At 44.0% G+C, this 27,542-nt stretch overlaps 1 protein-coding gene across 2 annotated transcripts in view; it reads left to right on the top strand.

The window, feature by feature from the left end:
* TBL1X (transducin beta like 1 X-linked) overlaps positions 1–27,542 on the top strand; it is a 238,856-nt gene that overhangs the window by 142,375 nt on the left and 68,939 nt on the right. The gene's annotated exons all lie outside the window — the stretch shown is intronic.

The following is a 27,542-nucleotide window of genomic DNA, read 5'->3' as shown; positions in this document are numbered from 1 at the left end:
GGGTTCCGTCTTCTGCTCAGCTGTGAGTGTTTCCTGTCTTGCCCACCACTTACTCAGCCAGGTGACCAGGAACCTCTTTCTTTGGGCACCAAGTGGGAATGTGATCTCCCCTGAGTTTATAGTGGTTGCATGAAGATGAAAGGGCACGCCTTTGTTGCCTTCCTCATACCTCGGTCAGAGGTAGTCTAATGAGCTGTTTTTTGGGGGTTACCTTTTTACGAAAAGCCTGGGTGGTCTGTAGCACAGGCTTCTTGTACAGGATGGGGCTTAGTTGTCTGTCTCCACTGTCCTTCCGCACCACGTAGCACGTTGCACATTTGCAAGTGAAGTTCTTGATGAACTTGTGTGGTCTTCGCTCATTTCATTCACTCCGTCTCTCAGATTGAACGCATTCACCTAACCAGTAAATAAATGTTTCTAGAGCACCTACCACCTGTCTCAAGAATTCTTCTAGATGCAGAGAATATAATAATGAACAAATTAGACAGAACGCTTACATCCTGGTGGATAAAAGTATGTGTTGGGTATGACACATTGGGTGTTGTTATTTTGTTGTGTCTGACTCTTATTTGCGGCCCCATGGATTGCAGCCCACCAGGCTCCTCTGTCCGGGTGATTTCCCAGGCGAGAATACTGCATTGGGTTGCCATTTCCTTCTCCAGAGGGATCTTCCCAACCCAGGGATTGAACCCGCGTCTCCTGCCTTGGCAGGTGAGTTCTTTCCCACTGAGCCAGCTGGGAAGCCCGCATTGGGTGTTGTGGTGTCAAACGTGTGCGTGTGAAATCACTGTGATGTTTGCAACATCCGCTGCGCTTCCTAATTTTTAAATATCGGCAGTATTTACTAGAGAGCAGGTTCTAACAATCATACACACATCCCCACCCAGTGAAAAGAGATAGAGTAGAAATGTTGAGTGTTCACTGAATATTTTTAAATGTGAATATGGTGTGTTTGGATTGTTTGTTCATAATTTTTCAGCCATGTAAATAGAAAATTAAAGTTCATTTAACTTCTTTCTATGTTTTCAACAAATATGTAAGCTATCATCTCCCTTTATATTAATATAATAGTACTTGAGGAAAAAAAGTAAAACCTCAGCACTCTTGAGTACCTTTGCCAATTGGAAAGATTGTAAGGAAAAACTGATTCCTCCTGGGTTTATTATTATTTTTTTTTTTTGTAGAAATTAGCACACATAATGATTTTCTCTGAGCATGATCTCCTTTAAGCTACTGAGAAATTTTTAGTCGTGCGGGCTGAATGGAGTGGATAGCGGTTTAGAGGAGAATTGAACTGATTAATGAGAGAAGCCCCTGATTTTGTTTTAATCACATACCCTGACGCAGTCAGGAAAATTCACACTGTATTTTCTTACAGTGGTCGTGCTGTTAAAATGTATGCAGATGGAACACGTTTGTGTATTACTGGGCCTTTCAGGCTGTTTTGCTTTCCAGGGCGCTTGGTAAATGATTATAATTATTTTTATCCAGGGTATCAGTTCTCAACGCTCTTCTTGACCTGACACCGTGAATTTTCCGTTCCGTGAAAATCATATTGTTGAACGGAGGCTTGTGCCCTGTAGAAATTAAGAAGAGATAAATGCAGAGACCTAGCTATGTGAGGTGCCTCCCACTGTGTGTGATGATGGAGTTCCTTGCATTTAGGGTGGACTTTTACCTCCTTCGTGTGGACAGAGGAGCAGACCCAGTTATCACGAGTGCTTAAATGTGGACTTCATCTGTGTGATCCCGTTTTGACTCATTGAGCCATTAAAATCCAGTAGAAATAATGTGATCAGGGCGGGGGCGGGGGGGAGGGAGACAGCACAGACAGCTACAAGACACCGTGTTCTTTTTTTATTATTATTTGACCGACTTGGGACTGAAGAGGCTGGATTTGTGATGTCTGGGAGGTCCAGCTTTTCGTGGTAGACACTCTGATCAAACAGTGTTCCTGATGGCTGGTCTGCGGCATTTGAAATAGATGCCTTGTGAATTCTTAGCCCGTTGATGTCCAAATGACCACTGTGGTCTTCCTTTTCTTGCCTGCCTGCTCCGTCCTTTCCACAAAGCCTTGCCCTGATCGTAGACCTGGGTTCTCTGGTCAAAACAGGACCACACATAGAATGTCTTCTCCCTGGAGCAGAAGGTTAGCTTCGTTGTCTTCTAGAAGCTTCAGAGCATCCTTCAGTTTTGACCTGCTGTGTTGTGTTTGTTTTTTTTTTTTTTTTTTCCCATCTCAATGAAGCTGATGCTCTAAATGTTTGCAGTAAAAGATGATGCGTTGATGGTGGGATTATCTGACCTAGATTTCGTCAAGTTGAGTGGCATCATCTCCAGTGTTTTTAAGTCTGTTCAGTTTGGGGAGAAGGTAGAAGTCTCCCGTCGAGAATTAACCTGTGGAGACTGAAGGAGAGTTATCTTTGTGAGGTAGTAGCTTTGGAAGAGAGGTACGTTGACCTCCATAGTGGTCCAGTGGCTGAGACTCACAGCTCCCAATGCAGGGGGACCTGGGTTCGATCCCTAGGGAGGGAGCTAGGTACCACATGCGGCCAGTGAATTCAGATTCCACAACGAAAGGTCTCGTGAGCTGCAGCAAACGACCCATGTGCCCTGAGGCCTGGCGCAAGCAAATAAAGAAGAATAAGAATAAATATTAAATAATAAGACAGAGGGGTCAAAGGTGTCTGGATTGCCAGTCCATGACGACTTATTCCCAGCAGCTGTCCATTATGATGTGAAGAGTCTCTGAATACTGGAAAGACAGAAGCAAGACTGAGTTCCTACAAAAATGAAAGTGTCTTACGAACAATTTAGGAAAAACGTGGGGTCCGGGGGGAAGATACAACTTGTATAGAACGTGGAAACTGGCTCCAGGAAGAAGAGATAAATTCCCCAGGTACATAAGGGAATACAATGGGTTTCTGAACCTTGGCGCTTTTGACATTTGGAGTTGGAGAAGACTCTTGAGAGTCCCTTGGACTGCAAGGAGATCCAACCAGTCCATCCTAAAGGAGATCAGTCCTGGGTTCTTTGGAAAGACTGATGCTGAAGCTGAAACTCCAGTACTTTGGCCACCTCGTGCGAAGAGCTGACTCAGTGGAAAAGACCCTAATGCTGGGGAAAGATTGAGGGCAGGAGGAGAAGGGGATGACAGAGGATGAGATGGTTGGATGGCATCACCGACTCAATGGACATGGGTTTGGGTAAACTCCGGGAGTTGGTGATGGACAGGGAGGCCTAGCATGCTGCGGTTCATGGGGTCGCAAAGAGTCGGACACGACTTGCGACTGAACTGAACTGAATGTTGGGGGAAGCCTCTCAGGAGTCTTCTCCAGCACCACAGTTCACAGGCATCTGTTTTTTGGCACTCTGCCTTGGTTACGGTCCAGCTCTTGGACACGGCTGGGCAACTGAACAGAACTGTTCTCTGCGTTGTGGGGTGTTGAACAGCATCCTGGGTCTCTATGCAGTGGTGTACAGCAACTCTCTCCCAACAGTTGAAGCAACCAAACATGTCTCCACATATTGGCAGATGTCCCCCTACTCTGGGTTCTTGGCAAAATCACCCCCAGCAAGAACTACTGCGATAGATAGGTCAGTGCAGACAGATAGGAGGATCTTAGCTCTTGCATTTTGGGGGGGCTTCTGAAATGAAAGAAACCATCAGAGGGTACTAATGTCGGTTCTTTTTCATTTTTTTTTTTAAATGTTTTCAGGTTAATCCCTTGCAGTCTTTTTTTATTGTAAATATATTTTACAAGGAGGCTATGTTACATCGGCTAGTACTTTAATTTGAATAGTAGTTGCAAAGTCATTCTGTGTATATTGAGTGAATTAGAGCTGGATTAGTTACATCATAGGGACTTAAATCTTGAGGATAAATTCAAATCCCTATGTCAAACACAACTGATAGTTTTAAATGAAAAACCTGTTATGAATATATTTGAACAGACATAATCTTACAATAAATCATACACTTTCAAGGTGACAAGTCAAAATGCAGAGTGAAGTAAGTGAGAAGGAGAAAAACAAATAGTGTATACTTGGCTTCCCTCGTGGCTCAGTTGGTAAAGAATCCACCTGCAATACGGGAGACGCTGGTTCGATTCCTGGGTCCGGAAGCTCTTCCGGAGAAGGGATAGGCTACCCACTCCAGTATTCTTGGGGTGCCCTGGTGGCTCAGCTGGTAAAGAATCCGCCTGCAATGTGGGAGACCTGGGTTCGATCCCTGGGTTGGGAAGATCCCCTGGAGAAGGGAATGGCTACCCACTCCAGTATGCTTGCCTGGAGAATCCCATGGACAGAGGAGCCTGGCGGGCTACAGTCCATGGGGTCGCAAAGAGTTGGACACGACTGAGCGACACACAACACATATATATGGAATCTACAGAGATGTTACTGATGAAATGATTTGCAGGGTAGCAGTGGCAACACAGACATAGAGTAACATGATGAACTAGGTTCTTTCATGGCAATGCCCACGAGCGTGCCCTGGAACCCAAGCAAGCAACCAGCAAACCATTCCTCTTGCGGCCCAGAAGGCCTTGACTTAACCATCTCCTAGGGAGATAAATTTAAGCCAGTGAAGGCAGAAGTAGAGATATGGTGAGGGTTTAGATTAAAAGGATCAGCAGGATGTATCCTTTTTTAAAAATTTATCGTATTTCACGGTTATATATCTCACTTCACAGATAACTGCTTTCCAAAAAAACTGTCATAAATGATTTTCTATAAGCTAATGCGTTCAACAAAGTGCAGAACGTACTCATTTCAGTAAGAATTTAGTTCCAATTCCATTGTGTATCCTTTCTAATGTTAAGAAACCAGTTGTGAAAAAGTGAAGCTGTTAGTCACTCAGTTGTGTCTGACTGTAGCCCACTAGGCTGCTCTGTCCATGGGATTCTCCAGGCAAGAAGACTGGAGTGGGTTGCCATTCCCTTTTCCGGGGCATCTTACTGACCCAGGGATCGAACCCGGGTCTCTCACATTGAAAGCGGATTCTTTACCATCTGAGCCGCCAGGGGATCCCAAGAAGCTAGCTGTATATATTCTTAATTTATCTGTGTTATATAGTCAGCATTCAGACACTACTATCTTGTGAAGGGGCTTCGGAGTACTAGGGGTGTCTGGAATATTGTTGTGATTTTGCTACATTAATTTCATATTATAAAGTTCTGGCCATTTAACTCTGGGCTTTCTCAGGACTCCAGAAAGTGTGAGTAATCACTGTTAACTGTCATAACCTCCCGGCATTTGGAAGCACAAATGAGTTCTTGATTTGTGCACATTCAGTTCAATTCAGTCGCTCAGTTGTGTCTGACTCTTTGGGACCCCATGGACTGTAGCCCACCAGGCTCCTCTGTCCATGGGATTCTCCAGGCCAGAATACTGGAGTGGGTTGCCATACCCTCCTCCAGGGGATCTTCCCCACTCAGGGATCGAACCCATGTCTCCTGCATTGGCAGGCAGATTCTTTACCACCGAGGCACCTGGGAAGCCCCAAGCTTGCAGGAGATCAGACTTTAGTGACCCAGCCATCAGGAGAGTTTTTGACAGAAAATGCATTAATTCATTTTATTCTTAACTAACTCTTTTCTTTTAAATAAGGGAAATAGCTTCCACCAAGAATTATGCTTAAATCCACCACCCCCACCCCCAATTTTTCCCCTCACTTTGCAGATTTCATTTTAGGTGAGACGAAATGATCCACCTAGATTATTTAGCTGCTGTTTTTTTTCCCTGGACTCTAGAGTTTTTACTAACAACCACAAGCACGATCCTGAGAATCACGTTACAGCATCACGTGTTCGTTTTCTTTGAATGACTTTTATGACGAACCTTGATTTAGCAAGAACATCAGTCACATTTCCCAACCACAAAGATGAATACAAATTCAATTAGCCAAGATGCGTCATTCTGCTTCCGTGAAGATAAACTCTCCAAGGACAGAAACTGGCTTAAGAATGTCTAGGTTTGACCAACATTCAGAAATTCCAGAAGTCACCCAGATTTTGAGACTGTTTTCTAGGGAATGCCTCTGCTGCGCTGGCAAGTATCTTAAAATGTCATCTGTGACTTTGAAGATAACTGAGGGTGGCTTTTCACAGTGAAGGATTTGGCTCTGGCTTACGGAAAAAGCAGATATTCTTGACTTTTTCTCCAGAGTAGACTGGGCAATGCACATTTTAACTGTCACACACATTTTGATCTAAGTTTGTAACAAGCGAACTGAGTCTTTGGAAGAAGTACATTTGCGCTGAAGGTTCATTTCCTTTGAGATCTCTTTTGTTATGGTAAAGTATGGACGTTACATAAAAGTTACCCTTTTCAACCACTTTTAAGTACACAGTATATTGTGCTGTGTTGCCTTGAATACATTCACCACCCGCCTGCAGAACTTTTCCATCTTCCCAGATTTAAACCCTTCAACTTAACTCTCCTCTCCTCTCCAATCGCCCCTCTCCCGAGCTCCTGGCAAGACCATTCTACTTTCTGTCTATTTTTAACTACTCTAGATACTTTCCATAAGCGAGATCATACATTATTTCTCCTTTTGTGTCTCACTTATTAGCACAGTGTCTTCAGAGGGACAAGGTAGTGACAACCCACTCCCAGTACTCTTGATTGGAAAAATCCATGAACATTGGAGCCTGGTGGGCTACAGTCCATCACTTCAGTTCAGCCACTCAGTCGTGTCCAGCTCTCTGCGACCCCATGGACCGCAGCAAGCCAGGCTTCCCTGTCTATCACCAACTCCCAGAGCTTGCTCAAACCCACGTCCATCGAGTCGGTGATGCCATCCAACCATCTTATCCTCTGTTGCCCCCTTCTCCTCCGGCCTTCAATCTTTCCCAGCACCAGGCTCTTTTCCAGTGAGTCAGTTCTTTGCATCAGGTGGCCAAAGTATTGGAGCTTCAGCATCAGTCCTTCCAATGCATATTCAGGACTGATTTCCTTTAGGATGGCAGTCCATGGTGTCTTGCAGAGAGTCGGACACAACTTAGCAACTAAACAACGTCTTCGAGGTTTGCACATGTTGTAGGATGTCTCAGAATTTCATTCTGTTTCTAAGCTGAATAGCATTGCACTGTATGCATAGACAACACTTGTTTTAATCCATTTCATCCATTGGTGGACATGTGGGCTGTTTCTGTTATTTGGCAATTGTGAATATTGTTACTGAGAATATTGGGGTGCAAATATCTGTTCAGGTTCCTACGTTCTGTTCTTTTGGTTTTATAGCTAGAAGTGGAATTGCTGGATCATATGGTAACTGTGTGTTGAATGTTTTGAGGAATCATCATAATGCTTTTCTGGAGGTTCATTTTTCAGTAATTTTTGCAAGCTACGATAGCAGTGGAATCTAACCATGCCTCATCTTATCTAAGACCGCTTTAGCAGAGTCACCTGCAGGCCAAATTTAACCCTTTGTCTACTTTTGTACATTAAATATGCTAAGGATGGTTTTTACATTTTCTTTTTTTTGCCAACCCAATACTTACTTACCTAGACAGCATGTTAAAAAGCAGAGACATTACTTTGCCAGCAAAGTCAAGGCTATGGTTTTTCCAGTAGTCATGTATGAATGTGAAAGTTGGACTATAAACAAAGCTGAGTGCCGAAGAACTGATGCTGGAGAAGACTCTTGAGAGTCCCTTGGACTGCAAGGAGATCCAACCAGTCCATCCTAAAGGAAATCAGTCCTGAATATTCATTGGAGGGACTGACGCTGAAGCTGAAACTCCAGTCCTTTGGCCACCTCATGCGAAGAACTGACTAATTTGAAAAGACCCTGATGCTGGGAAAGATTGAAGGCAGGAAGAGAAGGGGATGACAGAGGATGAGATGGTTGGATGGCATCACCGACTCAGTGGACATGAGTTTGAGTAAACTCCGGGAGTTGGTGATGGACAGTGAGGCCTGGCGTGCTGCAGTCCACGGGGTCGCAAAGAGTCTGACATGACTGAGCGACTGAACTGAACTTAAACTTATGCATTCATTTCATTTAGCTGCTCTGGGTCTTAGTTTTGGCAGAGGGAGTCATTACTCGAGGTATGTAGGATCTAGTTTACTTGACCAGGGATCGAACCGGGGACCCCCGTGTTGGGATCATGGAGTCTTAACCAGCGAACCACCATGTTTGATTTTTTTTTTTTTTTTTTGACCACTTAAGAAAGTAAAAACCAGGGACTTCCCTGGTGGTCCAGTGGGTAAGACTCCACACTCCCAATGCAGGGGCCCTAGGTTCAGTCCTGCTCAGGGGCCTAGATGCCAGATGCTAAGAGTTTGCATACCGCAACTAGTCCCAGCCAAATAAATAATTTAAAAATAAAGCCAAGAAGAATCGCAAGTTATCATACATGAAAATTCTGTCAGTTTCATTATACATAGTTAAGTTTCCTTGGAACACAGCTGCACCCACTGATGTCTGTATTGTCTGTTTCTCTCTGCAGTGGTGAAATTGCATGGTTGTAGCTCTCTGTGGCTCATGGAGTGAAAAGTATTTAGTCTCTGGCCCTTTAAGAACATATCTACCAACCTCTAATCGAATTGAACAGGTTAAGATGCCAGTAGTCAGACGAGCATATTCACACATACTGAGCGCTTGGCCCGCGTACAGGGGCTTTTCCAGGGTCTCAGAGGGTACAGGTGTCTCCTTAATTAATCACGCTGTTCTGAACCCTTTTTCTGTCACTGTTTCACATTTAAGTCTCAAAAAAAAAGCCCCAGGAAACTCTAAAACAACTCATGATTCTTTGAGGACCAATAACCCGTGACTTGCATCAGAGTCGGTCATAATTCTCACTGGGCAACTTGAACAACCTTTTGAACTCTGTCTTTACAAGCCCCTGGTTCTTTCTCTTCCCCGAATGCTTCCTTTGGTTTTACCTGAATCTGTGTCTGCTGGACTGCTGTTCTTAAGATCCCAAGTAGAGATTTTTATTCTTTATGGGGGGGAGGGAAGCCCCCAGGAGACTTCCTTCAGTAGGAAATTTGTTGTGTTTGATCATTCATATCCGACTGTCTGTGACCCCATGGACTGCAGAATGCCATGGTTCTTGTCCATCACCAACTCCCGGAGTTTACTCAAACTCATGTCCGTCGAGTCAGTGATGCCATCCAACCATCTCATCCTCTGTTGTCCCCTTCTCCTCCTGCCTTCATTTTTTCCCAGCATGAGGGTCTTTTCCCATGAGTCGGCTCTTTGCATCAGGTGGCCAAAGGATTGGAGCCTCAGCTTCAGCATCAGTCCTTCCAGTGAATATTCAGGGTTTGAGATTGACAGGTTTGATCTTGCAGTCCAAGGGGCTCTCAAGAGTCTTCTCCAACACCACAGTTCAAAAGCATCAATTCGTAGACACTCAGCCTTCTTTATGGTCTGACTCTCACATCCATACGTAACTACTGAAAAACCATAGCTTTGACTATATTGACCTTTGCCAGCAGAAGATGCAGAATGTAAAATCCCCAGTCAAATTTGAGGGTCACCTGTTTCAGACACATGAACTTTTCTACTCCCACTTCCAGACTCTGTCCTTTTCCTTGTAAGGGGCTGTCTCTTCTCTCCTTATTTGAATAAGTAAATCTCTGTATAATGGAGGAACCAAATTGAGAAAGATATCTCAAAAGTTCACTTTAGTTTTCTCATATACTTTTTGGACGAACAAAGTTTCTGTCCTACCAAAAGACACTGTCTTTTATTTTTAATCTGTGGTATTTCTATAAAACCATGTAAATGTCATACTTGACACTGCAGGGCGTTTCAGCATTTTTTTTTTTTGCAGAGAGGTTTTCTGTGTGTGTGGGGCTGTGTGTGACTTGTGAAAAGTTCTGTTTGCACAACCAGATAATCTGACCCAGCACCTGTTCCCTGTTCCCAGTGACACCTTCCCATTACCATTTCAGGGTCACACTTTGTTCTGTTTAGTATCTTGTCAGAAATCGCATCCCCAGAACATCTTAATATACCTTCCAAACTATAGCACAGACGTGCTAAATCACTTCAGTCGTGTCTGACTCTTGGAGACCCCAAGGACTGTAGCCCACCAGGCTCCTCTGTCCATGGGATTTCCCAGGCAAGAATACTGGAGTGGGTTGTCGCTTCCTCCTCCAAGGGATCTTCCATCTCTTATGTCTGCTTCATCAGCAGGTGGGTTCTTTACCGCTAGCGCCACCGGGGAAGCCCTATACTACACACTCCAGTATACTTAGGCATTTAACATATTGCATAATTCATGAAGCTGATCTTAGGACCCCAGAGAAATTTGAACAGGCTCAAAGGAAATCAGATTAAGCTTAAACTAAGAAATTCACTTAAATCCTATTTTTCCTTTATACTTGATTTTTATAGGACATAGAGCATTTGTATTTTACTGTGTTTGAAATCATTGGGCTGCCCTGGTGGCTCAGATGGTGAAGAATCGGCGTGCAATACAGGAGACCCAGGTTCCATCCCTCGATCGGGAAGATCCCCTGGAGAAGGGAATGGCCACACACTCCAGTATCCATGCCTGGAGAATCCCGTGGACAGAGGAGCCTGGCAGGCTACAGTCCATGGCATCGCAAAGAGTCAGAGGCGACTGAGTGACTAACACTACAATTGAGATCATATTTGCACGAAGCCTATTGCCTACTAGGCTGTTAAAGGGGATCAGTAAAAGAGAAAAGTAGGCAGATAAAATCATTTGATGGGTGTAGCATGAAGATACTGCTGTGGTCAAGAATTGTAGCGTCTACACTCTGTCTAACCTGGTTGGTTTTTTTCCTTCTTCCGACCCTGTTCTTTTTCTTTCTCAGACACATTTGCTCACTTAAAAATTCAGGTGTTTGAAAACCAAGCAGTTTCCGTTTAAGAAAAAACTAGAGATAACCGTGATTGTGTTCCAGTTGAAACAAAAACCTCATTCTCTTATGCTTTCACTTATGTGACTCTTTTAATCCCGTTAAAGAACCTTCTGACATTTATTCCTTTGTGGGAGTGACTGAAAATGTAGATTTATCTTGGCTTTTAGGTTTTTATATATATATATAAAATAAAAACCAAGCTGATGAAATATATTAATATATATTAATTTATTATTTACATATCATTTATATATTATAATTTGTTTTTATATTCATATGTTGTATATTTATTATTTATAATAATTTATTTATATATTAATTTTTATATGTGTTAATATATTCAATCATCTTGCTTTTTATTTTTTCTTTAAAAATTGAAACAAATGATGGAACAGACCAGAGGGAACACAGCAGCATTCCATTGACTACTTCACAGCTGTTAGCCTGCTGCGTTAACTATAATACTGTACAGGCCCACACGTCTGGCTTTATGCGTCTTTGAATCTGTGAATTTCGGCAGTGTCACTGTTAAACACGCCACACTCCTTTACTGGCCCAGAGAGGTTAAGTTCCTCACCAGGGGACACACAGCCCCGAGCGAAGGAATCTGGGGTTCAGCCGAGGTCACGCCAGGACCACACTGCTTCCCCGAGAGTCTGCCAGCTTGTGTCGGAAGCGAACCACTACCCTTTCCAAGCACTGAGCATAATTTCTGGGAAATTACGTGCTGGCATCTGGAGGAAAAGGAAGCCAGTTTAGACCGGGCATAAATAACAGCGTGATTGAGACTCGCCACCCAAGACAGAGACAAGAGTTTGGCCTTCAAGGCAAATATAAAGGGCTAGAAGAACCAGCATGTGCATGTGTGTTTGTTTATTTTTTTAGTACCTCAAAAGTACATCTAAAGATAGGCCAGTGGTACGGTGGAAGGGAGATGGGATATATAATGCCAGACCACCTGGGATGACTTCCAGGTTCTGACTCCTCAGCGATGGGCTGTCCCAAGTCTCTGAGATGGCAAAGGGTGATGATTAAATCACTTCGGGGACCGTGTCCATGCAGACTTGAAGCATGAGGCACATGCCGTGTTGCTCTGTCCTACACGTGCACCTTTGATCCCTGATCACGCAAGGTGACATTCTCTGTATTTTACGTGACTTCCGAGGCCCAAGCCCTCCCTGGAAAGCCAGCGGGGACCATCACACCCTGGGATGAATCTGGGAATTCTCACCGCCAGCCAAGCAGGGCTTGTTAACCCATGGATGTTCGTTAAATTTTTTTTTTTTTCCTGGCATTAAACTGTGTGTCATTTTTTTATGTCTCAAGAGTCAGTCACCCTCTGAAACTGTAGGAAAGTACAAGTCTTTTTTAGACGTTTGTGCTGCCAGTCCCTGCACTGTCTCCTGCTTCCATGGGGTGTGTTATCTTTAGGTACCCCACGCCATCCGTTTACAGAGGTGGTACCTGCCTCAAAGAATTTATGTCAGATTGCTTTAAAAGGGGGGCTTTACTAAACCGATAGATTTCTTGGTCTTGCCTCAAATGAATTGTCTCAACTGTTTGTTTCTCCAAATAATTGCATACTTGCTGTTGTCCGTTGTTCAGTGGCTCAGTCGTGTTGGACTCTTTGCGACCCCGTGGACGGCAGCACACCAGGCCTCCCTGTCCATCACCAACTCCTGGAGCTTACTCAAAATCATGTCGATTGAGCCGGTGATGCCATCCAACCATCTCATTCTCCGTCATCCCCTTCTCCTCCTGCCTTCAGTCTTTCCCAGCATCAGGATGTTTTCCAGTGAGTCAGCTCATCAGGTGGCCAGAGTATCGGAGCTTCAGCATCAGGTTTTCTTATGAGTATTCAGAACTGATCTCCTTTAGGATGGACTGGTTGGATCTCCTTGCGGTCCAAGGGACTGTCCAGAGTCTTCTCCAACACCACAGTTCAAAAGCATCAGTTCTTCAGTGCTCACCCTTCTTTATGGTCTGACTCTCACATCCATACATGACCACTGGAAAAACCACAGCCTTGACTATATGGACCTTTGTCAACAACGTGATGTCTCTGCTTTTGAATCCACTGCCTAGGTTGGTCATAGCTTTTCCTCCAAGGAGCAAGCGTCTTTTAATTTCGTGACTGCAGTCACCGTCCCCAGTGATTTTGGAGCCCATAGTAGAAATTGCCCTTTGCACGTGAGGACAAACTTGTGTCGTGAAAGCTAGGAAGAAACAAACTGTCAAACTGTTGAGTCATCTTATCCGCGACAGACCAATCCACGTGTTCTCTTGGTCCCTGGCTTTTGAGGACTGACCGACTGGCACCCACACATGAGTCTGTTCTGGTTAGCGGCGTCAGGTGGGAGGAAAGGGCAGTGAGGAATCAGAATTCTCAAAAAGGTGGGCAGGGACTTCCCTGGAGATCCAGTGACTAAGACTTTGCCTTCCAATGAACGAGGTGCGGGTTCGATCCCTGGTCGGGGAAGCTTAAGATCCCACAGGCCTAAAAACCCAAACATAAAGCAGAAACAATAGTGTAACCAAAAAAAAGACTTTTTTAAAAAATGGTGGGTGACATTTTTTTTTTTTCTTTTTGTTTCGCTGCATCACAACGGCTTATGGGATCTTAATTACCCGACCAGGAATCAAACCCAGGCCCTTGACACTGAAAGCGCAAGAGTCCAGGGACTTCCCAGCTTTCATTTTCTGGTTTGGAGAAGTCATATTCAGTAGCTGTAGTTGCATGAAATGAGGCCTGATGTAAGAATGCACATGTACATATTTAACTATGATTGTACAGTCATCAGTGTGTGTGTGCATGTATATATATATGTATATATATGAATACACGTGTATATATGTATACATATGTCTGTGTGTATTTTGGCTTCACCTCGAGGCATTCAGTATCCTAGTCCCCCAATTAGGGCTCAGACTCATGCCCCTTGCAGTGAAAGTGCAGTGTCTTAACCGCTAGACCCCCCCAGGGAAGTCCTCAGTCATTCCATTAGTAATAATTGGTGCTTGTGATTTCACAAGGCTCCAGTACCAGTGATGGAACAGGAGAAGCGTTAGCATCTTGAAGGCAGATGAACTCAGAGAGTAAGAATTTTATTTTATTTTTTTTTTGACATCTTTATTTTTTTTTTCCATTTATTTTTATTAGTTGGAGGCTAACTACTTTACAGTATTGTAGTGGTTTTTGCCATACATTGACATGAATTTTAATGACAAATAGGGTGTGTTTGATCTCCAAAGAACTGCATTCCATGAATCAGGAAGGAACCGCCTTTTCCGCACTTCCGTTTTCCTCAGCCAGCTGCACACGCTGCTGCTTTCTTGGTTGGGGTGAGGGTGCTTTTGGTCATCCTGCTCGTCTATAAATAAATGATTGCTATAAATAAGACATTCGCTGTTGATCTAAGTTTGACGCCCTGGGAGAGACGCGCACGTGAACGGAATGCAAAGCCCCAGGATGACTCACTCCCGTTCTGGCTTTGATCTTCTACGTGTCGAGGCTAACTAAAGAAATCTGAAGTCAGTCGGGTGAAAGAAAAAAAAAATCACACGAAATCCAAAACTGGATATAGCGCAGTTGCTTGTAGATACAGTGCAAATGAGGGCTTCCCTGGTGACTCAGATGGTAAAGAATCTGCCTGCAGTGCAGGAGACCCCGGTTCGATCCCTGAGTCGTGTAGATCCCTTGGAGAAGAGAATGGCTACCCACTCCAGTATTCTTGCCTGGAGCATCCCATGGATAGAGGAGCCTGGTGGGCTACAGTCCATGGGGTCGCAAAGATTTGGAAACGACTAAGCAACTAACACACCTATATACATAGTGTAAATGACTTAATATATTTCAGACCTGCTCAGGAGTGTGAGATCAAATTGCCAACATCGGTGAGAATTCCAGAAAGACGTCTACTTTTGTTTCATTGACCACACTGAAGCTTTTGACTGTGTGGATCACAACAAACTGTGGCCAATTCTGAAAGGGATGGGAATACCAAACGACCTGACCTGCCTCCTGAGAAACCTGTACGCAGGTTCCTGTCAGGAACCAGGAGAGGAAGACAGGACATGAAACAACAGACTGGTTCCAAATAGGAAAAGGAAGATCAAGTCTGTATATCGTCATCCTGCTTATTTAACTTCCAGGCACAGTACATCATGAGAAACGCTGGGCTGGATGAAGCACAAGCTGGAATCAAGATTGCTGGGAGAAATATCAATAACATCAGATATGCAGATGACACCACTCTTATGGCAGAAAGCGACGAGTGTCTTGAAAGTGAAAGAGGGGAGTGAAAAAGTTGGCTTAAAGCTCAACGTTCAGAAAACTAAGATCTTGGCATCCAGTCTCATCACTTCATGGCAAATAGATGGGGAAACCGTGGAAACAGTGGCTGACTTTATTTTCTTGGTCTGCAAAATCACTACAGGTGGTTAACTGCAGCCATGACATTAAAAGGCGCTTGTTTCTTGGAAGACAAGCTATGACCAACCTAGACAGAATATTAAAAAGCAAAAACATTACTTTGCCAACAAAGTTCCATCCAGTCAAGCTGTGGTTTTTCCAGTAGTCGTGTATGGATGTGAGAGTTGGCCTATAAAGAAAGCTGAGCACCAAAGAATTGATGCTTTGGAACTGTGGTGTTGGAGAAGACTCTTGAGAGTTCCTTGGACTGCAAGGAGATCCAACCAGTCCCTCCTAAAGGAAATCAACCCCGAGTGTTCGTTGAAAGTACTGATGCTAAAGCTCCCAATACTTTTGCCACCTCATTCGAAGAGCTGACTCATTGGAAAAGACCCTGATGCTGGGAAAGATTGAGGGCGGGAGGAGAAAGGGACGACAGAGGATGAGATGGTTGGATGGCATCACCGACTCAATGGACATGAGTCGGCTCCGGGTGGACTCCGGGAGTTGGTTATGGACAGGGAGGCCTGGTGTGCTGCAGTCCAGGGGGTCGCAAAGAGTCAGACACGACTGAGCGACTGAACAACAACAAACAAATTTTACCATTTTCTAGCTGTGAAACCAGTCTGGACCGTTCTGTTCACTTAGACTCTCCAGAACTTGTCCTTTTTCATCTAGACAGTAGGAATAAGGAAAGGATTGCTGTGATGGTGAAGTTATATCATGGACCCAAAGGGGACTTTATAAAATGTACACTTCCTACGAGAACGGGTGAAAAATGAGTTATTTTATGTGGGTGGGTCCAGAGCAGCCTTGGTGTTGAAAGATTTTAGTGATGAAAACAAGTGTCACGCACCTCTCATGACTCAAATTCAGAGATGATAGTTAGCAAAGCGCATTTGTGTTAAAAATAAGAGCGCCACACGGCGGGCACGTGTAGGACTGTAGAAGAAGCTGGGAAAAAGAGGCAGTCTCTGGGAGGTGAGACTTGAGAGGACCTAGGTAGAGGAGTCCGTGGGGTCGCAAAGACTCAGACACGACTTAGTGGATGAACAGCAGCAACAGGATTTCTCAACCTCAGCACTAGTTACATTTGGGGCCCAAGAATCCTTTCTCACGTGGGAATGCGTTGTCCGACCTCTATGCCTTACATGCCAGAGACCCTTCCCAGAGTCATGACAGTGGGGAATATCTCTGGACATTGACTGATGACCCCTACGGGGGACACATTTGCCCACAATTGAGAACCTCTTCAAATCTTTCCCATCAACATCGGTTAATTAGATAATTCTTTAAAAATATGTTGATTTATTTGGCTGCCCAGGTCTTAGTTGCAGCACTCTGGATCTTTAGGCTTCATGGCATCATCCAGAATCTTTAGTTGCATATGTTGGATCTAATTCCTTGACCAGGGATCGAACCCAGGCCCCCTGCATTGAGAGCGTGGAGACTTAACCGTTGGACCACCAGGAAAGTCCTTACTTATATCATTTTAATGGCATTTTTTTTTAAATAAAATGTATCAAAAGGAAAAACATACACACATATGTTGATAGCAGCTTTTATTCATTATTATTGCCAGAACATGGAAGAAACCAGGATGTCCTTTTATACATGAATGGATAAATATTTGAATGTTCCATCTAGACAGTGGAGTATTAGTATCAGTTGCTCAGTTGTGTCCGACTCTGCGACACCATCTTCAGTGCTAGAAAAGAAATGAGTTCAAGCCAGAAAAAGACACAAAGGAACCTGAAATGCATATGTAAGAAAATGAGAAAAGCCACAGAAAAGGCTATGTGGTATATATATAAATGACAACTCTGACATTTTGGAAAAGGCAGAATTAAGAGATAGCAAAAAAAAAAGATCAGTGGTTGCCAGTGTTCAGGGATCAGAGCAAGATGAGCCCCTGGAGCACAGAGAATTTTTAGGGCAGTGGAACTATTCTTGATGATGGTGTAGTGGCAGACACGTGTCTTTTTGCATGCGTGCGTACTAAGTCGTTTCGGTCATGTCTGACTTCTTGCGACCCCGTCAATCAGCTAAGCCTCGGTTTTCTTGAGTGAGTGAATGTCGCTCAGTCGTGCCTGACTCTTTGTGACCCCATGGACTGTACCCCAACAGGCTCCTCTGTCCATGGGCTTCTCCAGGAAAGAATACTGCAGTGGGTTGCCATGCCCTTCTCCAGGGGATCTTCCCGGCCCAGGGATCAAACCTGCGTCTCTTACGTCTCCTGCATTGGCGGGGGTGGTTCTTTACAACTAGGGCTACCTGAGAGGCTCAGGTCATTTGTCAAAACCCATAGAAGGTACAACACCCTGATATGAGCTGTGGGCTTCAGGTGATAATGTCAGTGTAGGTTCATCCGTTCTAACAGATGTACCCTCTGGTGGGGGGGGGGACCTAGATAATGAGGGAGACTGTGAGCCTGTGTAGGGGCACAGGGCATACAGGAAGTCTCTGTAGCTTCCTCTCACTTTCGCTGGAAATCTAAAACTACTCTTAAAAACAAAACCTGTTAAAAATCATGTTTCACGAGGGAAAAGAAAATAGAGATGTCATCTCCACACTGATGAGATTTATTCCGTTGAGTTTCACACTTCTGTGACCCATGAAAGAACTGGGAAGTTTCATGAGACTTTGCACTTGCATTCTGAAAGCATCAGCTTAACCTAGTATGGCATTTGCGGTGTGTGTGTCCCAGGGGCCAGGAACCTGAGCTGAAATCCACCCCTCACTCCAGCTGCACCACTTCCACTGTGGTCATTTCCAGAAAGAAAGCACAGACTTGTTTTACTTCTGGAATAGACCATTTCTGTCATATGTTAATTGTCTAAAGTCACCCTGATGATATTAAGAAGGTTGTCTATTTTAATGTAATATGGGTCTTCCCAGGGGACTCTAGTGGTTAAAGAACCCATCTGCCAATGCAGGAGACATAAGAGATGGGGGTTGGATCCCAGGGCCGGGAAGATCCCCTGGAGGAGGGCATGGCAACCCACTCCTGTATTCTTGCCTGAAGAACCCAATGGACAGAGGAGCCTGGCGGGCTACAGTCCGTGGGGTCACAAAGAGTTGGACACAACTGAAGTGACTTTGCATACATGCACACAATGAGTTTTGAGTACACATCGTAATGAAATGAACATGATACTGTCTTGGGCTTCTCTGATAGCTCAGTTTGTAAAGAATCCACCTGCAATGCAGGAGACCCTGGTTCGATTCCTGGGTCAGGCAGATGCGCTGGAGAAGGGAGCGGCTATCCACTCCAGTATTCTGGCCTGGAGAATCCCATGGACTGTGTAGTCCATGGGGTCGCAAAGAGTCGGACACGACTGAGCAACTTTCACTTTCCCTGATATTGCCCTAAGGCGGGATTCGGCAGACCCCTGCCTGTAGGCCAACCTCACCTGCCATCTGTTTTTTGTAAAGTTGTGCTGAAGCACACCCAGCACCCATTTATGTACCGTCTGCGGCTGTTTTTGAGCTGCTAAAGCAGACGTGAGCAGTTGTAGCACACTCAGTTTGGCTCTCAAGGGTCCAAGATTCCTGCAGAGAAAATGTGCTCACCCCTGCGTTACCAGTCTAGAACTTTTCCCTCTTATGTCGTCATAGCCTGAATATCTCCCTATTTTTAAACTCGGTTTCAGAAAAGAGGAGGATTGTCAGCAGAATAGCCTAGTTAGGCAAATATGAGAGATGGACAAGTACATTCCCTTCGAAGGATCCTGTGACATTACTCCTACCTTCCTCTGCATGTGAGATGCACACCCTGTGTACTAGCGTGTCTTTGTTGAAATGCCTGCTCCTTGGGCTTTTTAATCAAGGATACAAGACACTGAGCTTCCCAGGATGCCCAGTCGGTAAAGAATCTGCCTACCGTGCAGGAAAGTCAGGTTCAATCCCTGGGTCAGGAAGATCCCCTGGAGAAGGAAATGGCGACCCACTCCAGTATGCTTGCCTGGAGAATCCCATGGACAGAGGAGCCTGGCGGGCTACCGTCCACGGGGTCCCAGAGTCGGACACGACTGAGCGACTAAGCACAGCATAGCATATACAACGTATGTGTTAAATACACATACAGGCATTCAGAGACATCAGGTCCTGACACAGGAGTGCGTTTGTTGTCGACAGGGCTTGCTACAGACTGGAGTGTGGCCTTTTAATCTCGTCTCACAGACTCGCCCTGTTCATCCGAAGGGTTGTACCGTTCACCACCGGCTAGTCCTTTTCTGTTTGTCTCATGCGTTCTGTCTTTCTTTAGCCCCACCATTCCTGCACGTCTCCATAAACCGAGAACTTTCTATGATTTCACTTCACTGTTGGCTTATTAGCTGAGCCTCTCTTATTTTTTACGGCATTGCTCTTGTGTTTATGATATTCACTTTAACTCATCACCTCTACGTTTGAATGATATTTTAATACCTCCTGTATAGGAAACTTGCACCAATGTGTTTTTGTTCAGCCCTGGTTCTTCCTGCTGCTGTTGCCGAACTGTCTCTCATATGTTTAAAAGGCTACATAATACATAGTTATTTTGCATGAAGCATGTATATGTGAAAGAAACTTCAAAACGAGAAGAAAATATTTTTCTCTCCACCCCTGTATTTACCGTTTCTGTCACCCACTCCTTTGCGTGAATCCAGATTTCCATCTGAGATAATGCTGCCCCTGAAAGAACTTCCACTGATATTTCTTGTGGTGCAGGTCTGTAAGCACTGAAGTCTCTGTGCATTTGCTTGTTTGAAAGAAAAGTCTTTGCTCTTTGCCTTCCCAACTTTGAAAGATGTTTCCTCTGAGTGCAGGGTTTTAGGTGGACACCTTCTTTCAGCCCTTTGAGGATTGTGTTCCATTGTCTTCCAGCTTGCATTTTTCTGGAAAAGACGTTTGTGGGATTTGTTATCATTTTCCTCTGGATATAATTTGCATTTTTTTCTTCTGACTGTTTTTAGGAGTTTCTTTTGTTGTTGATTTTTAGAAAATTGTGTCTTCTTGAGGTTTCTGGTGGTGCTTATCCTGCACGGGGTTTGTTTAGAGTCTTAGATCAATTTTACCTTTTTTATTTGTAGAGTTTCCTGGGGGGGAAAAAAAATGAGATCTTGAAACCTTTGTTGTAAATAACACGTGGTGAAAATTCCCTGGCAGTCCAGTGGTTTGAACTGGACGCTTTCACTGATGAGGGCACGAGTTCTATCCCCGGTCAGGGAACCAGGATCCCACAAGCCACGTAGTGTGCACCCCCCCCCAAAAAAAAAAAAAAAAAAAAGGAAATAACGTGCGTTGTCCTCTCTTAAGAGCTGGTGCTTTAGGAATGAATATTACAATGAATATTAAATCCACTTTGGGAAATGGTTAAAATTAGTGATTATTATTTTTTGTATGATTGGAAGCTCCTATTAGAGGCTTCCCTGGGATCTCAGTGTTAAATCATATGCCTGCCAATGCAGAACACACGGGTTCTATCCTTGGGTCATGAAGATCCCCTGGAAAAGGATATGAAAGGAATCTCCTTCCCCTTCCTTCCTCCCCCTCCCTTCCTCCCCCTCCCTCCCCCTTCCTCTCCCTCCCTTCCTCCCCCTCCCTCCCCCACCCTTCCTTCCCCTTCCTTCCCCTCCCTCCCCCTGCCTTCCTTCCCCTCCCTCCCCCTGCCTTCCTTCCCCTCCCTCCCCCTGCCTTCCTTCCCCTCCCTCCCCCTGCCTTCCTTCCCCTCCCTCCCCCTGCCTTCCTTCCCCTGCCTTCCTTCCCCTCCCTCCCCCTGCCTTCCTTCCCCTCCCTCCCCCTGCCTTCCTTCCCCTCCCTCCCCCTGCCTTCCTTCCCCTCCCTCCCCCTGCCTTCCTTCCCCTGCCTTCCTTCCCCTCCCTCCCCCTGCCTTCCTTCCCCTGCCTTCCTTCCCCTCCCTCCCCCTGCCTTCCTTCCCCTCCCTCCCCCTGCCTTCCTTCCCCTTCCTTCCCCTTCCTCCCCCTGCCTTCCTTCCCCTTCCTCTGCCTTCCTTCCTCTCTCTTCCTTCCCCTTCCTTCCCCTTGAAATTCATGCACATAATTAGTGTTTATCATGAATGAAACAACACAGAATCTTTGTGTGTGTGTGATAAATAGAACTCTTAACAGAGAATGGATCCCTTAACTCTTGTCTGGCAGTTTGCTTATAAAGAGAATCGGGTACCCTTTTAGTATAGTGACAGAAAATAACTAATCCACCTAAATAAAGAGTATTCCAAAAATGAATGGTTTTCAAAGAGGAATGCAATGTTAGGAAATGAGGAAGCAATTAATACACTGTGACCTCTCAGCTCACGGTACCCATGTTCCTAGTGCAGTGAGTGAAAAGAGAAGTGAGGATGACGGCCTGATTTTAATTCCCAGTGGGTAAAGGCTCATGTAGAACTGCCCTACTTCTTGACACTATTATGACACTATTAAAAGTAGCGTTTATTTTTGTAAGTCATTACCATCTTGGCATCCTTGCATTCATTTTCATCAAGCGCTGTCATCTTTAGCTTGCAGCCTTCCAGAGTCTAGAGAAATGCACATTGGTTTTATATTTGTTTTGGAGAATCTGTAGTCTTCCAGCAGGAGAACCTCCCATTTATTAGAATGTCTAGCAACTGGTGTATTCAAAATCTGTCAGGAAGTCGTCAGGAACATCTCGGCAAAGTTTGGGAGAGTTACATACTGAGCATGGAGTGTCAGTACACAGACAAGCTAGACAAGGAAAATGAAAGTGAAAATCACTCAGTTGTGTCCAGCTGTTTGCGATTCCATGAACTATACAGTCCGTGGAATTCTGCAGGGCAGAATACTAGAGTGGGTAGCCGTTCCCTTCTCCAGGAGATCTTCCCAATCCAGAGATCAAACCCAGGTCTCCCTCATCGCAGACGATTCTTTACCAGCTGAGCCCCCAGGGAAGGCCAAGAATACTGGGGTGGGTAGCCCATCCCTTCTCCAGGGGCTCTTCCTGACCCAGGCATCAAACAGGGGTCTCACACACTGCAGGCAGATTCTTTACCAGCTGAGCCACAAGGGAAGCCCCTAGAGAAGGACAGTGGTTCACAAAATGTCTGCTGCCTGCAGCTCAGAACCAGGGAAACATCATGACAGAGTGATAATTTGCTGTGTGTGAACCCCTGGTATGATGCTGCTCGTGGTGGTACCTAGGTTCCTCGTTGGAAGCATGTTGTCACATTCTGGTAGGAAGGATTCTGTCATTATTTATTAGCAGGATTGCATAACTTTAAGGCACTTAGAACAGACCCACAGTAGATGCAACTATGCATAAACCGTTTTTGTGGTCAGTTTTCTTTTTCATTATAGGTTATTATATGATATTAACTATCGTTCCCTGTGCTTCACGGAAAGACCTTGTTGTTTATTTGATGTATGTATAGTAGCATGTGTCTGCTAGTCCAAAAGTCCTGGTTTATCCCCTCCCCCAGTCACCCTTGGGAACCAAGCATAGATCTGTTTTCTATGTCTGTGAGTCTGTTTCTGGTTTGTAAATAAGCTCGTTTGTGTCATATTTTAGGTTCCACATATAAGTGATACGTTTGCTCTTGTCTGACTTCCCACAATAATCCCTAGGTCCATTGATGATGCATTATTTCATCCTTTTTTATGTCTGAGTAGTATTCCAATATATGTATATGTGTGTGTGTATATATATATGGATGGATATGGATATATTGGAGAAGGGCATGGCAACCCACTACCGTATTCTTGCCTGGAGAATCCCATGGACAGAGGAGCCTGGCAGGCTACCCCAGTCTGTGGGGTTGCAAAGAGTTGGACACAAGTGAGTCACACACACACACACATGCACATATATACACACCACACATTTGGGGCTTCCCAGGTGGCTCATTGGTAAAGAATCCACCTGCAAATGCTGGTGACGTGGGTTTGATCCCTGGGTCAGAAAGATCCCTTGCAGGAGGAAATGAAAACGTGCTCCAGTATTCTTGCCTGAGACATCCCGTGGCCAGAGGAGCCTGGTGGGCTACCCTCCATGGGGTCGCAAAACAGTCAGACATGACTTAGCGACTAAACAACGCACCACACCTTTACCATTTCATCTGTCCGTGAACATTTCTTCCTCCTCCTAGCTATTGTGCGTACTGCTGCTATGAATATTTGGGTGCGTGTATCTCTTCAAATCAGGGTTTTCTCTAGATACATACCCAGGAGTGGGACCGCCGAATCCTGTGGTAATTCTACTTTGAGTTTTTCAAGGGGCCTCCATACCGTTCTTCAGAGGGGCCACACCAAATGCATTTCCGCCAACAGGGTAGGAGAAGTTCCCTTTTCTCCACACCGTCTCCAGCGTTTATTACCTGTAGACTTTTTGATGATGGCCATCTGGACCTGTGTGAGGTGATGCATCACTGTAGTTTTGGTTTGAATTTGTCTAGTAATTGGCAACATTGAACATCTTCTCATGTGCTCATTGGCTCTTTGTATGTCTTCTTTGGAGGAGTATCTGTTTTCGTCTTCTGCCAATTTTTTGGTGGAGTTGTTTGGTTTTCCGTCATTGAGTCATATGAGCTATTCATGTATTTTGGAAACTTGAGCCGCGTTGAATTTCAGCCCAGCCTGTAGGTTGTCTTTTTGTCTCGTTCACAGTTTCCTTTAATGTGCAAAATCTCGTGAGTTCAGTTCCACCTTCCTTTTGTTTTTCCAGGGCAGCAGTCATCAAGCCACACAGTAGTCTTTTCTCAAAGCTCCAGTTCCCTGGTCCTTTCCTCTGGGAGGCTTTTTTCTACCTTCTTGTTAATCATGGACGTTTAAGTGAATATTGGTGGGAACTCAGACATAAACTGCTTGAAAGCAGGGAGTTAGACCCCTGACATCCTCTTGGTGACTGTAGAGAGCAAAGGTTGCTTCCTTCTCTCTCTAATTTGCTGCTTTATGATTGAAAAAAACCAAGCCAAACTTGGAATCTCTTCACCTGTGCTTTGGAAAAGACTAAGACGTGACTTGATCACCTGGCCAGGTATTTTTTTGGTGTCTTGGTGAATTAAGAGTTAAGCATAAGCAGATACACTGAATCTTGATAGCCGGGAATCTCAGAGCCAGAAGACACTTAACTGTATCTAGCTCCCCACTAAAAAGACATTCTGTTTGTAACATTTCAACAGACCCTGATGAGCTGTTTATCACTGAATGTAGAGTAATGCATTAGCCACAGTTAAGTATAAAGAGATGGTATAAGGCATTGTTCTTGCTTTCAAAGTAGCTTACAGCCTCATAAGTAACAAGGGCAAATCAATAAGTTCACAGATCTTTTTATGTGAATAATTAAAAAAAAACCCTTTTACTCTGGCAGATTTCAAACATACTAAGAAATGAAGAGAATAATGGACCTCCAAGTATTCATTACAAAGCATCAGAAATTTTCAACATTTTGCTAAACTTTTTTCAGGACTTTTTATTACAGAAAGCGTTTACATGTTATGTATTTACAGAAAGGGATAAGTGTATAAATTTCCTCTTTTATAATCTTTTATTCTTGATTTTCAAGCCCTCCCACTCAAATTTCAGTTTTATTTTGTTAAAGCCATTTTTTTTTTTTTTGCAAACACAGATATTCTTCTTTGAAATGAAAGATAAAATTTCTTCTTCCATGTGTACCTCATTAAGTGATGGAATTATCTGCTGAACCTTGGTATTCCTATTTTTCCAGATACTTTCTCTCTGTAATAGTTATTATTTTGCTTCATTGCTCTGAAATGTTTTTTATCAGATTTTTTTTTTTTTGGCTATGATTCAAAGCCTGTGGCGTCCTAGTTCCAACTTCCCAGGAAATGTGCCCCCTGCAATGGGATCCCCCTTTTATCAGAATTCTTTGTTATTCCCATGCTGTTAATTCACTGAATGCCTTGAATTATTTTGTAGGTGGATATCTGATGTTTTTATGTTTTTGTGTCTCTCAGTGAACCATTTTCTCTACACAGAATCCATAATTGACCTCGGTAACGCAGTTTAGATTGTGACAGTCTATGCTAAAGTGTCCCCTGGGTAATCCTTTCTGAATCTAAGGCCCGTGTGAAAGCATTACTTCTTATAATTCAACAGTAAGAATAAGGCAGAAGTTGTGAAGAGAATTGTCTACTTGGTGAGTCTGTCAAGTAGGTTATTTTTCCCCTCTGTTCTTGTCACGTCATAGCAAAGAATCAAAACAGCAGACCGGCACAGCTCAAGCAGGCAGGATCTCTTAAGCAAGCCACATGCAGGAGAGTCTTGAGAGATGAGAATGGACCCACACCTGTTGGAGCGGTCTGGTCTCATTTTTAGGTTTCTCTTTGTATACATTTTTCTCTTTCCCTTGGTGGTTCCTAGGGCTCCATTGACTATTTCCCCTTGCAAAATAGGGCTTGTATCTGCAGCCAATCAGGGAAGGGAATGCAATTAGGGTATATGGTCAAGCCAATCAGGGAAAGGGGCGTGTTAGGCTTCTCCCCTCTCTGCTCCCCCCCCCCCTTCCGCCCCGGCAGAGGTTCTTATCCCAGGTCTCAAGTTTTCCTTCCTTTCCATGGGCTTTTTCCTTTCCTTTGTCTGCCCTGCACGTGTTTCTTCTAGTCGCCCCTTCCTCTGACTACCCTCTTGGAGTCTGTTTCCCTAGTCTAACCTACCTAACACTAGAGTCTGCCCTATTAAAATATAGTTTCTGGGTAGTATTGGCATTTGGGGACCTGATCTGTCTACTGTGTGGAAGACTGTTCTGTGAGTTGTCGATGCTTAATGCTATGCCAGTAGCTTCCCTCCTCCCGCTGTGACAACGGAAAAATGTTTCCAGACATCGCCTAATATCCTAGAGTCCCCTGGTGCAGTGGACATAGCCACCCCTGGTTGAAAGTGCTTGGTATTACTGTGGACGTGCCATGATGCTTCCATGTTTTTATTACGGGTTACTTGGCTCAGTCGGCAAAGAATCTATCTGCAATGCAGGAGACCCGGGTTCAATCCCTGGGTCGGGAAGATCCCCTGGAGAAGGGAGTGGCAACCCACTGCAGTATCCTTACCTGGAGAATCCCATGGACAGAGAGGATCCTGGCGGGCTACGGTCCACGGGGTCAGAAAGACTCAGACAAGGCTGAGGGACTCACGCTGTCACTTTCGTTTTATGTGTACCTTTGAGCATTAAGGAATATATTGCATTTGTTAAAATCATTTGCATGTCCCACCAATATTTTTTAGTCCCATAAATTCTTGCCAGCACGGTTAATGGATAGTGGTTCTCTTTGGTTGTTCATAATGGGAAAATCAGCAATGGCAAGGTATTGGAAGGTCAGATTTCTCACTTTAACTTCTTATTTTTAGCAGTAAACTAATTAATTTTGTCATGTTGCATAACCAGAATGTCATTAACCAAAGTCATATTTCACATGTTTTGTGTGTTTATAACACACAGATGATGTTAATTACTTATTGAATTTAACAACTTCTATCAAAGATAACCTTCACTTTGTGAGTTACCATCTGTTTTGGACCAAAGAATAGGTCCAAATACTAAATACTAAGGCTTTTTTTTTTTTTTTTCCTGAACAGCTTGTAATAGGAGCTGTTTATATATTAATTGCCTGATTGAATTATTATGGATTTTAATGTTTTAATTTTCAAGCAATGTGGGGCTTATTGTGGTGACATCTGCTCATATTTTGATGGTTTATGGTATTTAGCAGTCTCATCAGAAGGCTATTCTGGGTTTGCAGCGCAGGCCTGAAAATAGTCATTTGCTTTCTGCGTCAGGTTACTCTCAGGAGTATTGTCCTATTTCATCTCTACTGCAAAATTTATTTCATAATGAAACGCATTTTTATTTTATAAGAAAAGTCCGTATTCCCTTGTCCCTGCTTCAGTCTAATGCCCTTAAATGTCTATTCAAACAACTGTAGAGTTTTGTTTAAATCTTATTTTCCTTCAGTGGTAGATTTTTTTTTTTCAGTTGTTCTGGTTATTACTTTCATCTTACAGATCCTTATGATGTTTTAAAAATGTGCTGTAATGAAACTTAACAGCCTATGAACCTGCTTATAGAATCTTTTTAATCTCCTTTCTTTGAACAGTGTAACTATAAACATACCTCAGTGGGAATAATTTCCTTGAATTTCCTTAAAAACGTTTCAAGAGGTTCTGATTAATTCCCTAATAAGAAACAGCTTCATTCATAGCCCCGCTTCTGAATTTGAATTACATTAAACCTGGCACCTTTTTATATCACTTACGACTATTGAGCAAGAATTTACAGAAAATGGCAGTCATTTAATTTCCTTAGTTTTTGAGCGTGT

The sequence above is a fragment of the Cervus elaphus genome, chromosome X, assembly GCF_910594005.1.
Source record: "Cervus elaphus chromosome X, mCerEla1.1, whole genome shotgun sequence".
Taxonomy (NCBI): Eukaryota; Metazoa; Chordata; class Mammalia; order Artiodactyla; family Cervidae; genus Cervus; species Cervus elaphus.
This window is presented reverse-complemented; position numbering and strand designations above follow the sequence as displayed.